This window comes from Ranitomeya imitator, chromosome 7, assembly GCF_032444005.1.
Source record: "Ranitomeya imitator isolate aRanImi1 chromosome 7, aRanImi1.pri, whole genome shotgun sequence".
Lineage (NCBI taxonomy): Eukaryota > Metazoa > Chordata > Amphibia > Anura > Dendrobatidae > Ranitomeya > Ranitomeya imitator.
In genome coordinates this window covers 46,420,019-46,433,240 of record NC_091288.1, presented here as the reverse complement: position 1 = coordinate 46,433,240, position 13,222 = coordinate 46,420,019, and the positions used below count along the sequence as shown (strand labels likewise).

At 43.6% G+C, this 13,222-nt stretch overlaps 1 pseudogene; it reads right to left on the bottom strand.

Moving 5' to 3' along the window:
- Positions 1 to 7,439: 7,439 nt before the first annotated feature.
- Positions 7,440 to 8,433, bottom strand: LOC138646083 (uncharacterized; annotated as a pseudogene).
- Positions 8,434 to 13,222: the final 4,789 nt, after the last annotated feature.

Sequence of the window (13,222 nt, the reverse complement as noted above, 5' to 3'; positions counted from 1 at the left end):
GAGCCATCGACAGTGGCAAGCAGAGCAAAGAGGTAACACAGAGGTAAACACAGCAGAGTGAGAATGGTAAACAAACAAAGAAGGAACAGGAACGAACATAGACCAGAGTACAGACACAGAAGTAACGGAACACAGATAAAGGCCTGCGTATTGCAGCCCTCAGAGAAAGGAAACAGACACGACCTGGCAGCTCAGTAGCAAGTGCTAACTGAGGGAAATAGTTTGCTCAGGCATCCTCCAATGGGTGAGGATGCTTTAAGTATCAGAGGCCTCTAGGCTATTGGCCAGGGACACCTTTACGCCCCCTCTTCTCCAAACTTGCCAGAATGATCTGTAGAAGAAGAAAGAGACCACTCACAATCCAAGTCATCATAACATCTTCAAAGTAGGATAAGGCAAACGGGTCACATGGAATCTCAGAAAACAAAGTCTCTTTGTGCTCAACAGGATTAGCTTCATCAGAAATCTCAGATAGCAAACTCTCTTTGTACCCAATGGGGTTAGCTTCCACAATGGACTGGACCATTTCCTCCAGGTAGAAAAGAGGCAGAGACTTGGATGCTACTGACTTGATACCTTCACCAGCTGGCCACATGGAGGCCGAAGGAACTTTCACAGGATACATCTTCTGCCCGATATCCAGAGACAAACTTTCAGGTAACAGAGATGTTCTAGAATACTGAACACAGGAAAAATCATCGGAGCTGAGTGTGGAGAGCAACAGCTCCACTGGATCAGGAAAAAATTGAGATGAGGAAATTTCTGCTTCGGAATCTTCACCAACCGGCCACATGGATGATGAAGGTACCCACATAGGAACCATCCTCTGCCCGTTATCCAGAAGAAAACGTCCAAGAGGCAGAGGTGTTTCCATGAGCAAGTTATAGGTACAGTCATAGGAGTTGAGTGGAGAGATTGTCACCGCTTTCCCATCTTTGGTGATGTCAGCACATCTTGACTCGACGACTAACAAATCACTGGTATAGTCACTGGAGACATGTGGAGAGATAGTCACCGCTTCCCCATCTTTGGTGACGTCAGCACACCTTGACTCGATGACTAGCAGACCAGCAGAAGAAGATGACGACACAGTTGACTGACTTTGATGCATGGGAACCAGACACTTCTCGTGACTGGGTAAATTCAAATGGAGCATTTTGCTGGAACTCTTGACCAGAGCGGGTGGGTGAGTCCTTGACTCAGAATGACCCATGGGCATAATAGACAGCATACGGAAGATAAACTTCTTTGAGTATAAGGCTCCTACCTGGAGCTGTAGTTGTCCTTGGAGGACTAGACTGCTCTTGAGTAGGGCTTGACCAACTTCAGACAACGCCCTCACCAGGTTCTGGAGCTGTAAGATGGAGACTACACACCAACTCCGAATGGCAGGCGACTTTATCATGCCAAAGCTCCCGGGAAAACAGAGACACAGTCTTAGATTTTGATGGAGAGGAAGTACTTTCTCCTAGGGCAGCCTCTCCTGGTGGCCCAGGGTTTTGGAGTTTTAGATCGACAAGGCAGTGACCATCTGGATGTTCCTTGCAACCGCAGCGATACCGTGTCCCCGTCTTGTGGCTGGATTCGGGCTGCTGCTTTGCCAGCCCACTTTTAACAGCCTTCTTGGGTTTTGCTTGGGTAGCTGCAGGAACAGGTAGAGGAACAGGCCTGTTTTGGACAGACTTGGTCAGACGTGGCGGTTTCTTCGGGGAATTTGCTCGTCTGGGATCTAGTGAGGGAAGACTTTGCAGGAGGAGCTGGTTAAGGCACTTTGAAGGCTTTAAGGAAGGCCATCAGGAAGGCCTCAAGGTTTGAGAGGATTAGATCCCTTGCTTCCCAGAGAGGGTTCATCCAATTCAATGCATCTCCTGCTTGGTAGGTCAACATGAATCCTAATCACAATCCATTCAATCTTAAATTTATTTCACGCCAAGACCACACGTGTATAGAGTTTCTAGATTTAAAACTAAAGGGGATACCTAATACCCCAATTGTTACTTCTACTTTCCGGAAAATTACAGCAGGGAATACAATATTGCGTGCTAACAGTCACCATCCCAAACATACTATCAAAAGTATCCCTATAGGGGAGATGGTAAGAGCAAAACGTAATTGTAGCACACTGGAAGATTACTCCCAAGAGATCGAGGGCATAAAGGATAGACTTGTGCAGAGAGGCTACAGTGACTGGCATCTAAAAAGAGCAGAAAAAATTGTCGCTCGACGACCTCGTTTCCATAGTAAACAAAATCAAAGTTTATCTCCTCAAAATTCAATCACTGTGGTCTTCCAGTACAGTAATCAATTTAATACAATCAGGAAAATTTTGACTAATAATCTGACTATTCTGAAGGAGGATGCTGATATAGCTCAAATTTTGAGTAATGGATACAGAATTGTGTCCAGAAGAGCCCCCTCTTTAGGCTCGAGCTTATCTCCGAGTTCTCTTCATGCCCACTCTGCGCAACCCTCTCATTGGCTCAGCACGAAAGGGTTTTTTTTAAATGTGGTGCGATGGCATGTAAAACTTGCAAATTTTCGGGTAAATGCCATAATTTCACTGATGCCAGTAATCAAAATGTTTATCCCATTAAGACTTTCATGAACTGTAACACCAAAAATGTGGTATACATCATGGAGTGCATGGCATGTCATCTTAAATACGTGGGGAGCACCATACGGTCTTTAAAAACACGTATTCGTGAACATATTTATGATGTTGAAAATATTAGTGCTAATAGGAATACTTCACAAGTTTCACAACATTTTATTAATTATCATCACTCTAACCTTGAGTCACTTAAAATTTATGCGATAGAAAAAATTCATAAACCATTTAGAGGAGGAGACATTGAGGTGACCCTGAGAAACAGGGAATCATGGTGGATCTTTAAACTTGGTACAAGAATTCCACATGGTCTAAATAAAAGGAAAGATCTCATGCTCTTTTATTAGTTTTCTGAGGGTTCACAAACAATGAAGTTACTATTCTGACATCTAATAATTAAATTTGTAGTTTATATTTCCCGTATAATAAATGACTCTTTTTTTAGGCTAATAGCTATCTACTCGCCCCTTTTTTTTTTTCTTCCTTGTTTGCAGGCCGCTGTTACACTGTCACGGCGTCTTCAGCTGTGCTTCTACCCATTTTGCTCCAACCTACTTTGGCTGTTTCAGCCCTCTGTTTGAGAGATTTCTGCCATAGATTGTTTTGCTTTTTCATCCATAGCTGCTTGTGAGCCCGCTACTTTCAAAGATATTAAGGAATTTTATTAGTATTCTGAGGGTTCACAAATAAGGATGTTGTTTTTCTAACATCTAGTAACCAAATTTGTAGTTTATACTTTCTGCATAATCAATAACTTTTTTTTGTGAGGCTAATAGCTATCTATTTTCCCTTCCGTTCCCTCCTGTTTGCCGGCCGCTGTTACATTGTTACGGCGTCTTCAGCTGTGTTTTTACCTATTTGCTCCTACCTATTTCGGCTGTTTCAACTCCCTGTTTGGGAGGTCTCTGCCATTGATTGTTTTGTTTTTCCATCCATGGTTGTCTGTGAGCTTGCTACTTTCAAAGGTATCAGGGAATTTTATTAGTATTCCGAGGGTTTGCAAACAATGAAGTCGCTTTTTTGACATCTAGTTACTAAATTTGTAGTTTATATCTCCCGCATAATTATCGACTCTTTTGTGAGGCTAATAGTTATCAATCTGCCCTTTTGTTTCCCCCTGTTTGCCGACTGCTGTTACATTGTCACGGCGTCTGCAGCTGTGCTTTTACCTACTTGCTCCAACCTATTTTGGCTGTTTTCATAGTTGTTTGTGAACCCGCTATGTATTAAGGTACTAGGGCATTTTATTACTATTCCGAGGGTTTACAAATAATATCTAGCAACTCAAGCTTTATATTGTTATGTGGGTTCACAACATATGACACTGTACATATTATTTTACCATTATATTTTTGTATTTATTCAATGATTATGGTAATGTTATTTCATTTTTCATTTTGTATATAGTTTTTGTATCTTATGCTATTTCTGTTTTCTCTGCTTTTTTGTTTAACTCAAACATTTGTTTTTGTGCTTCTATCAAGCTTGTCTTGCTTCCATTATCATGTGTGTCTATTTTTGCTTGATTAGACAATTCTACCAATTGCAGCACCGGAGCGATAACCGGATACTAGTATAAAAGTATAGACATGTCTTGTACCAGGTATCATGATTAAGGGTGCTTAGTCACCGGAAACGCGTTGACCTTGGTTTTAAAATATTTTTTTGTATGCTGATGTTTTGTCCTTTCACTATATTTTAAGTGAAATAAACTATGGATTTTTCACTATTTTGTTGAGCTGGATCTCCTTCTCTTTCCTGTTCGTCTACGCCCTGACACAGCGGTTCCGTGCTCCGAGCTCTTGGGAATGTCGGTATGGTGAGCTGGATTTTGTTTTTTCCAACATGAATCCTACCTTGGACCAATCAGAAGTGAAATTGGATGCATTTGCTTCGATATACATCAGACTACGCTTCAGGAACTATATGCACTCCTCTGGATCCCCATAGTATCTTGGCGAAGGCTTCGGAAGGAGTTCTTTATAAGCAAGGTATTTATACAACTCTTCTGAGACTATGGGTTGACCACCTGGAGTAGGTGTAGGCAGATCTTTCAATTGGTTATAAAAATCTTTCAGGGGCCAATAAATGGCTAGAAAAAAATTCATCTCGCTCCGAGAGCGATGGCTCATGGGACTCAGCAATCTGTAACGCTCGCGCCAAGACTGGTTGACACGGGCGTCTGGGTGTGTGGCCCCACTGGACCACAGACCAAACTTCCCTGGAATGGGCGTAACTAAGTGGCTTTCTAGGTGTTTGCTGGAGCTTCTGATGGTGAGGTCAGACTTGTGCAATAGGAAGCTACCACTACAGGGTGGAGTCTGACTGTGGATGCTGATCCCACTGGGGACAAGACACAGGCAGGCACGGCTGTGACACTGGCTGACGGATGGGTACAGCAGAGGCACTGACGGGCAGACTGGTTTGACGGAGATACAGGCAGGCAAATGGGCATGGCTGGCACTCTGGCAGACAGGCGGGCATGGCTGGTACTCTGGCAGACAGGGCTGATACTCTGGTAGGAACTGGTATACAGGCGGGTATATGGAAACAGGTAAGAACCTGTTCAGACTGGAGAACATAAAAAAACAGGTAGAGACCTGTACGGCAAGTAGCTGAACAGAGGTAGAGCAAGAGTGGATGCAAAGCAGGATCACAGGAGGCGGAGTAAGAGCAGGAGGTGGAGCTAAGAGCAGAGAAGGAGAAAGCAGAGATAAGAGCAGAAAAGAAGAAGGCAGAGCTAAGGACAGAGCCACTGGAGGCGGAGCCGAGAGCGGATCTGCTGGAGACAGAGCCAAGAGCAGAGATGCTGGAGACGGAGCCAAGAGCGAACTGCAGGAGGCAACGCCAAGAGCCAGAACCGCAGGAGGCAAAGCCAAGAGGCAGAGGGTGCAGAGCCACAGATTGTGGCGAGCAAAGCTGAGAGGCATAGAACCACAGGTTGTGGCAGAACTGAGCAGAAAAGCACAGAGCCACAGGTAGTGGTGAACAGAGCAGAGAGAGGCAGAGCCACCGACAGTGGCAAGCAGAGCAGAGAGGTAATGCAGAGGTAAACACAGCAGAGTGAGAATGGTAAACAAACAAAGAAGGAACAGGAATGGACATAGACCAGAGTACAGACACAGAAGTAATGGAACACAGTTAAAGGCCTGCCTATTGCAGCCCTCAGAGACAGGAAACAGACACGACCTGGCAGCTCAGTAGCAAGTGCTAACTGAGGGAAGCAGTTTGCTCAGGCATCCTCCAATGGGTGAGGATGCCTTAAGTATCAGAGGCCTCTAGGCTATTGGCCAGGGACACCTTAGGGACGTGCACACAGTCTCAATAAGAATCCAGAGTTCCTGGCACCGCCCCCCTATGAACACAGCCAGGAAGTGTATACAGAGTAAGCGGCCATGGAGCACATGGCATGGAGCCAGCAGCAGACAGATCTCAAAGCATGGCACTGGGTGAGTGAGTTAATGTAACAGGCAGGTGGGGAATGGAAGGTCATGCAGTGATGCCAGCAGGGTTGTTACACAGTGCACAACATGTCTTCTGGTATTTCAATAATGTCTTCTCCAAGGTTATACTCGTTGCTAAGTTCACCGTTACCAAGTTTAAGAAGCCAGTTGCTGTACTCTGGGTCAGAAGTTTGCATGTTGTTAATTAGTTGGAGTTTATTAAACTGTTTCCAAAGGTCAGCCATTTTTAAGCTGGACTCGATAACATCTGTTCTTGTTCCACTTGGTATGACAGGAAGGCATTGTCTAAAATCTCCGCCAATGACAAAAACTTTACCTCTACACGGAACTTCATTTTTTTCAGCAACATTTGTCGTCATTACTTCATGCAGAAGTCTGTCAATTAAGCTCAAAGCGTATTTGGGTGCCATGGTGCAGTCGTCAAGTATCAAAAGATTTGGGTTGCTTAACTGTCTTCCTGCAAATGTGTCTTGTTTTATTCTGGAAACGGAGATTTCGTTGACTGGAACTGGTATCCCAAAGAGTGAATGGATAGTGCCACCTCCTCGTAAAAGGTTTGCTGCAATACCTGTTGTAGCAGATGGCAATACGACTTTTCCCAACCCTCTAACGTGATGCATTAAAACTTCATAGAGGTATGTTTTACCACTCCCTCCTGGACCATCAATAAAGAAACATTTTGGAGTTGCATCTGCTTGGTTTTCTATAGCGCTCACAATAGTGTCATATGCAATCCGTTGTTGATTTAAGGAGTTTCTCTTCTCTGTTGCCAACAAAAATTTGTAAGCTTCGTCATACTCTGGAACTTGTGGAACTTGAATTGCAGGCTGTGGCCAATTAAAGTCTGAAAATGTTTTTCCATGCAGTAATAAGACATTTTGGACATCTTGCATGGCATAAGATTCACAATTTTGTCAATTTCCACTTCTGTTGTGAAGACGTAAGCAGTAATCCTCGATTAGATGTTCTTTGAAATTTGTCCAAAGTTGAGCCAGATTTGTAGGCAGTCTAAATACGCAGATGTTGGCAAACAATTCGCAAAGTTGCTTAGGCATATGTAGGGTAACTGCGTCTTCTAAAGTAAGTCTCCACACAGTATCATCCAATAGAAGTCCTAAAGCCAAAGCTGCAGCTTTAAATGTATCGTGAAATACTCCGTTAACTATTTTCAAATCGTCATAACTTGTAGCTCCTTCGACATGCAGTAGTAACAGCCGAAGGTAATATCTTTCTTGATCCTTGACACTAACTGTATACATGTGTCCAATTATTCTGCTAAGCCCTCGTTTTCTTGGATTCCAAGATTTATTCCAAACGTAATGCTCTGGAATCTCTCTATACAAATACTGCCTTGAGTTTTTGTCACCTCAGTTCAGCAAAAACCATTCCATTAAATTTGACGTTGTGCTTAAAGTTTTTGAGACATCTTTGACTTGATCATCTTCAAAGAAATAAAGCTGCTGTTGATTTGGTAAATGAATAGCTAAATGTATAATGGCATGGGACTGTGAATGCATTGGAAACACAAATATCCTCCAAGTAGCTTCTGGAGCACTCACATATCTTGAGTCAACAAAAGTTGATGATTCACCGTGATTGACTGTTTTCTGTTGTATTTCAACGTTAGCTTTGTCATGCCCCTTGTAGATGTACTTGAAAATATATTATACACTTTTTATTGAAGCACAGATTTCTACGTTGATGTGACAGTTGTAGTGTTTTCATAAGTACGGGTTGTATGGGACTATCCATGAGTTATTAATAATTTTTTTGTTGCGAACAATGTTATCAATGTGTTGTCGCCGGTAGGATGGGTAGCCATCCAAGTATTTAACAGAGTGCTGTTTCAATTCTTTTGGAAACCCTTTTGTACACTTTCCGTTTTCCATGCATGGACTTTTTGGATTTGCTACACCGCATGGGCCATGAACCATATGAGAGACTACAATATTATACAGTTCAGGATACTTTTCTTGGTTAGGAATTTCAGCCCACACAACGTTGTTGATTTCTTCCTCCGTGCGAAACTTGGAATCCGCTTCTAAGATATGGGAGACCTCGTTTCTGAAATTCTATGACGTGTACCATTGCTATGACTGTCCCAAAAAGCCAATTTTTGATGTCTTTCAAAAGGCTGCTGAGTTTCAGTCGAAATATGCGTGCGACTAAGTCTGGCCTGTGTTCAACTTGTTGCCAAGGTTCTAGATCTTGATAACGCTGTTCCATGTTGTGGGGGCTATCTTCAAACGACGACGAGAGAATTACTGTTTTTCCAATTGGAATTCCCTTTTGAATTGATTGTTTTTGAAAATGTTCTTGAAGAACGCAGTAGTCTTCAACTTTAAGTTGTTTTTGGTTCATTCGTATGAAATTTAGACGATTAGCTTCAATTTTAACGTATGCGTCGACTAAGTACTGTTGTGTCAGTTTCCCACCATTTAACCCCTTTCTGACATCGGACGTACTATCCCGTCCATGTGGGGTGGGCCCCTATGACCATGGACGGGATAGTACGTCCAGCGCGATCGGCGGCGCTCACGGGGGGAGCGCCGCCGATCGCGGCCGGGTGTCAGCTGCCTATCGCAGCTGACATCCGGCACTATGTGCCAGGAGCGGTCACGGACCGCCCCCGGCACATTAACCCCTGGCACACCGCGATCAAAGATGATCGCGATGTGCCGGCGGTGCAGGGAAGAACCGTGCAGGGAGGGGGCTCCCTGCGGGCTTCCCTGACCCCCCGCAGCAACGCGATGTGATCGCGTTGCTGCGAGGGTCTCACCTCCCTCCCTGCTCCCTCCAGCCCCGGATCCAAGATGGCCGCGGATCCGGGTCCTGCAGGGAGGGAGGTGGCTTCACAGAGCCTGCTCAGAGCAGGCACTGTGAAGGCTGCAGTGGTGCATGTCAGATCAGTGATCTGACAGAGTGCTGTGCAAACTGTCAGATCACTGATCTGTGATGTCCCCCCCGGGACAAAGTAAAAAAGTAAAAAAAAAAATTTTCAAATGTGTAAAAAAAAATTAAAAAAAATATTCCAAAATAATGAAAAAAAAAAAAATATTATTCCCATAAATACATTTCTTTATCTAAAAAAAAAAAAAAAACAATAAAAGTGCACATATTTAGTATCGCCGCGTCCGTAACGGCCCGACCTATAAAACTGGCCCACTAGTTAACCCCTTCAGTAAACACCGTAAGAAAAAAAAAAAAAAAACGAGGCAAAAAACAACGCTTTATTATCATACCGCCGAACAAAAAGTGGAATAACACGCGATCAAAAAGACAGATATAAATAACCATGGTACCGCTGAAAACGTCATCTTGTCCCGCAAAAAACGAGCTGCCATACAGCATCATCAGCAAAAAAATAAAAAAGTTATAGTCCTGAGAATAAAGCGATGCTAAAATAATTATTTTTTCTATAAAATAGTTTTTATCGTATAAAAGCGCCAAAACATAAAAAAATGATATAAATGAGGTGTCGCTGTAATCGTACTGACCCGAAGAATAAAACTACTTTATCAATTTTACCAAACGCGGAACGGTATAAACGCCTCCCCCAAAAGAAATTCATGAATAGCTGGTTTTTGGTCATTCTGCCTCACAAAAATCGGAATAAAAAGCAATCAAAAAATGTCACGTGCCCGAAAATGTTACCAATAAAAATGTCAACTCGTCCCGCAAAAAACAAGACCTCACATGACTCTGTGGACCAAAATATAGAAAAATTATAGCTCTCAAAATGTGGTAACGCAAAAAATATTTTTTGCAATAAAAAGCGTCTTTCAGTGTGTGACGGCTGCCAATCATAAAAATCCGCTAAAAAACCCGCTATAAAAGTAAATCAAACCCCCCTTCATCACCCCCTTAGTTAGGGAAAAATTAAAAAAATGTATTTATTTCCATTTTCCCATTAGGGCTAGGGTTAGAGATAGGGCTAGGGTTAGGGCTAGGGTTAGGGCTAGGGTTAGGGCTAGGGTTAGGGCTAGGGTTAGGGTTAGGGTTAGGGCTAGGGTTAGGGCTAGGGTTAGGGTTAGGGCTAGGGTTAGGGCTAGGGTTAGGGTTAGGGCTAGGGATAGGGTTAGGGCTAGGGTTAGGGTTAGGGCTAGGGTTAGGGCTAGGGTTAGGGCTAGGGTTAGGGCTAGGGTTAGGATTAGGGTTAGGGCTAGGGCTAGGGCTACAGTTTGGGTTGGGGCTAAAGTTACAGTTAGGGTTTAGATTACATTTACGGTTGGGAATAGGGTTGGGATTAGGGTTAGGGGTGTGTCTGGGTTAGAGGTGTGGTTAGGGTTACTGTTGGGATTAGGGTTAGGGATGTGTTTGGATTAGGGTTTCAGTTATAATTGTGCCTAAACAGTGGAAACCCCACATCAGGGGCTCTCCAAACGCGACATGGCGTCCGATCTCAATTCCAGCCAATTCTGCGTTGAAAAAGTAAAACAGTGCTTCTTCCCTTCCGAGATCTCCCGTGTGCCCAAACAGGGGTTTACCCCAACATATGGGGTATCAGCGTACTCAGGACAAATAGGACAACAACTTTTGGGGTCCAATTTCTCCTGTTACCCTTGGAAAATACAAAACTCGGGGCTAAAACATATTTTTTGTGGGAAAAAAAAAGATTTTTTATTTTCACGGCTCTGCGTTATAAACTGTAGTGAAACACTTGGGGGTTCAAAGTTCTCACAACACATCTAGATTAGTTCCCTGGGGGGTCTAGTTTCCAATATGGGGTCACTTGTGGGGGGTTTCTACTGTTTAGGTACATTAGGGGTTCTGCAAACGCAATGTGACGTCTGCAGACCATTCCATCTAAGTCTGCATTCCAAATGGCGCTCCTTCCCTTCCGAGCTCTGCCATGCGCTCAAACGATGGTTTCCCCCAACATACGGGGTATCAGCGTACTCAGGACAAATTGGACAACAACTTTTGGGGTCGAATTTCTCCTCTTACCCTCGGGAAAATACAAAACTGGGGGCTAAAAAATAATTTTGGGGGGAAAGATTTTTTTTTTTAATTTTCACGGCTCTGCGTTACAAACTGTAGTGAAACACTTGGGGGTTCAAAGCTATCACAACACATCTAGATGAGTTCCTTAGGGGGTCTAGTTTCCAAAATGGTGTCACTTGTGGGAGGTTTCTACTGTTTAGGTACATTAGGGGCTCTGCAAATGCAATGTGACACCTGCAGACCATTCCATCTAAGTCCTCATTCCAAATGGAGCTCCTTCCCTTCCGAGCCCTCCCATGCGCCCAAACAGTGGTTCCCCCCCACATATGGGGTATCAGCGCACTCAGGACAAATTGGACAACAAATTGTGGGGTCGAATTTTTCCTGTTACCCTCGGGAAAATACAAAACTGGGGGCTAAAAAATAATTTTTGTGGGAAAAAATTTTTGTTTTATTTTTACGGCTCTCCATTATAAACTTCTGTGAAGCCCTTGGTGGGTCAAAGCGCTCACCACACATCTAGATAAGTTCCTAAGGGGGTCTACTTTCCAAAATGGTGTCACTTGTGGGGGGTTTCTACTGTTTAGGTACATTAGGGGCTCTGCAAATGCAATGTGACACCTGCAGACCATTCCATCTAAGTCTGCATTCAAATGGCACTCCTTCCCTTCTGAGCCCTCCCATGTGCCCAAACAGTGGTTCCCCCCACATATGGTGTATCATCGCACTCAGGACAAATTGGGCAACAAATTTTGGGGTCCAATTTCTCCTGTTACCCTCAGGAAAATACAAAACTGGGGGCTAAAAAAATAATTTTTGTGGGAAAAAAATTTTGTTTTATTTTTACGGCTCTGCATTATAAACTTCTGTGAAGCACTTGGTGGGTCAAAGTGCTCACCACACCTCTAGATAAGTTCCTTAGGGGGTCTACTTTCCAAAATGGTGTCACTTGTGGGGGGTTTCAATGTTTAGGCACATCAGTGGCTCTTCAAACGCAACATGGCGTCCCATCTCAATTCCTGTCAATTTTGCATTGAAAAGTCAAACGGCGCTCCTTCCCTTCCGAGCTCTCCCATCCGCCCAAACAGTGGTTCCCCCCCACATATGGGGTATCAGCGCACTCAGGACAAATTGGACAACAAATTGTGGGGTCGAATTTTTCCTGTTACCCTCGGGAAAATACAAAACTGGGGGCTAAAAAATAATTTTTGTGGGAAAAAATTTTTGTTTTATTTTTACGGCTCTCCATTATAAACTTCTGTGAAGCCCTTGGTGGGTCAAAGCGCTCACCACACATCTAGATAAGTTCCTAAGGGGGTCTACTTTCCAAAATGGTGTCACTTGTGGGGGGTTTCTACTGTTTAGGTACATTAGGGGCTCTGCAAATGCAATGTGACACCTGCAGACCATTCCATCTAAGTCTGCATTCAAATGGCACTCCTTCCCTTCTGAGCCCTCCCATGTGCCCAAACAGTGGTTCCCCCCACATATGGTGTATCATCGCACTCAGGACAAATTGGGCAACAAATTTTGGGGTCCAATTTCTCCTGTTACCCTCAGGAAAATACAAAACTGGGGGCTAAAAAAATAATTTTTGTGGGAAAAAAATTTTGTTTTATTTTTACGGCTCTGCATTATAAACTTCTGTGAAGCACTTGGTGGGTCAAAGTGCTCACCACACCTCTAGATAAGTTCCTTAGGGGGTCTACTTTCCAAGATGGTGTCACTTGTGGGGGGTTTCAATGTTTAGGCACATCAGTGGCTCTTCAAACGCAACATGGCGTCCCATCTCAATTCCTGTCAATTTTGCATTGAAAAGTCAAACGGCGCTCCTTCCCTTCCGAGCTCTCCCATCCGCCCAAACAGTGGTTTACCCCCACATATGGGCTATCAGCGTACTCAGGACAAATTGTACAACAACTTTTGGGGTCCAATTTCTTCTCTTACCCTTGGGAAAATAAAAAATTGGGGGCGAAAAGATAATTTTTGTGAAAAAATATGATTTTTTATTTTTACGGTTCTACATTATAAACTTCTGTGAAGCACTTGGTGGGTCAAAGTGCTCACCACACCTCTAGATAAGTTCCTTAGGGGGTCTACTTTCCAAAATGGTGTCACTTGTGGGGAGTTTCAATGTTTATCCACATCAGGGGCTCTCCAAACGAAACATGGCGTCCCATCTCAATTCCAGTCAATTTTGCATTGA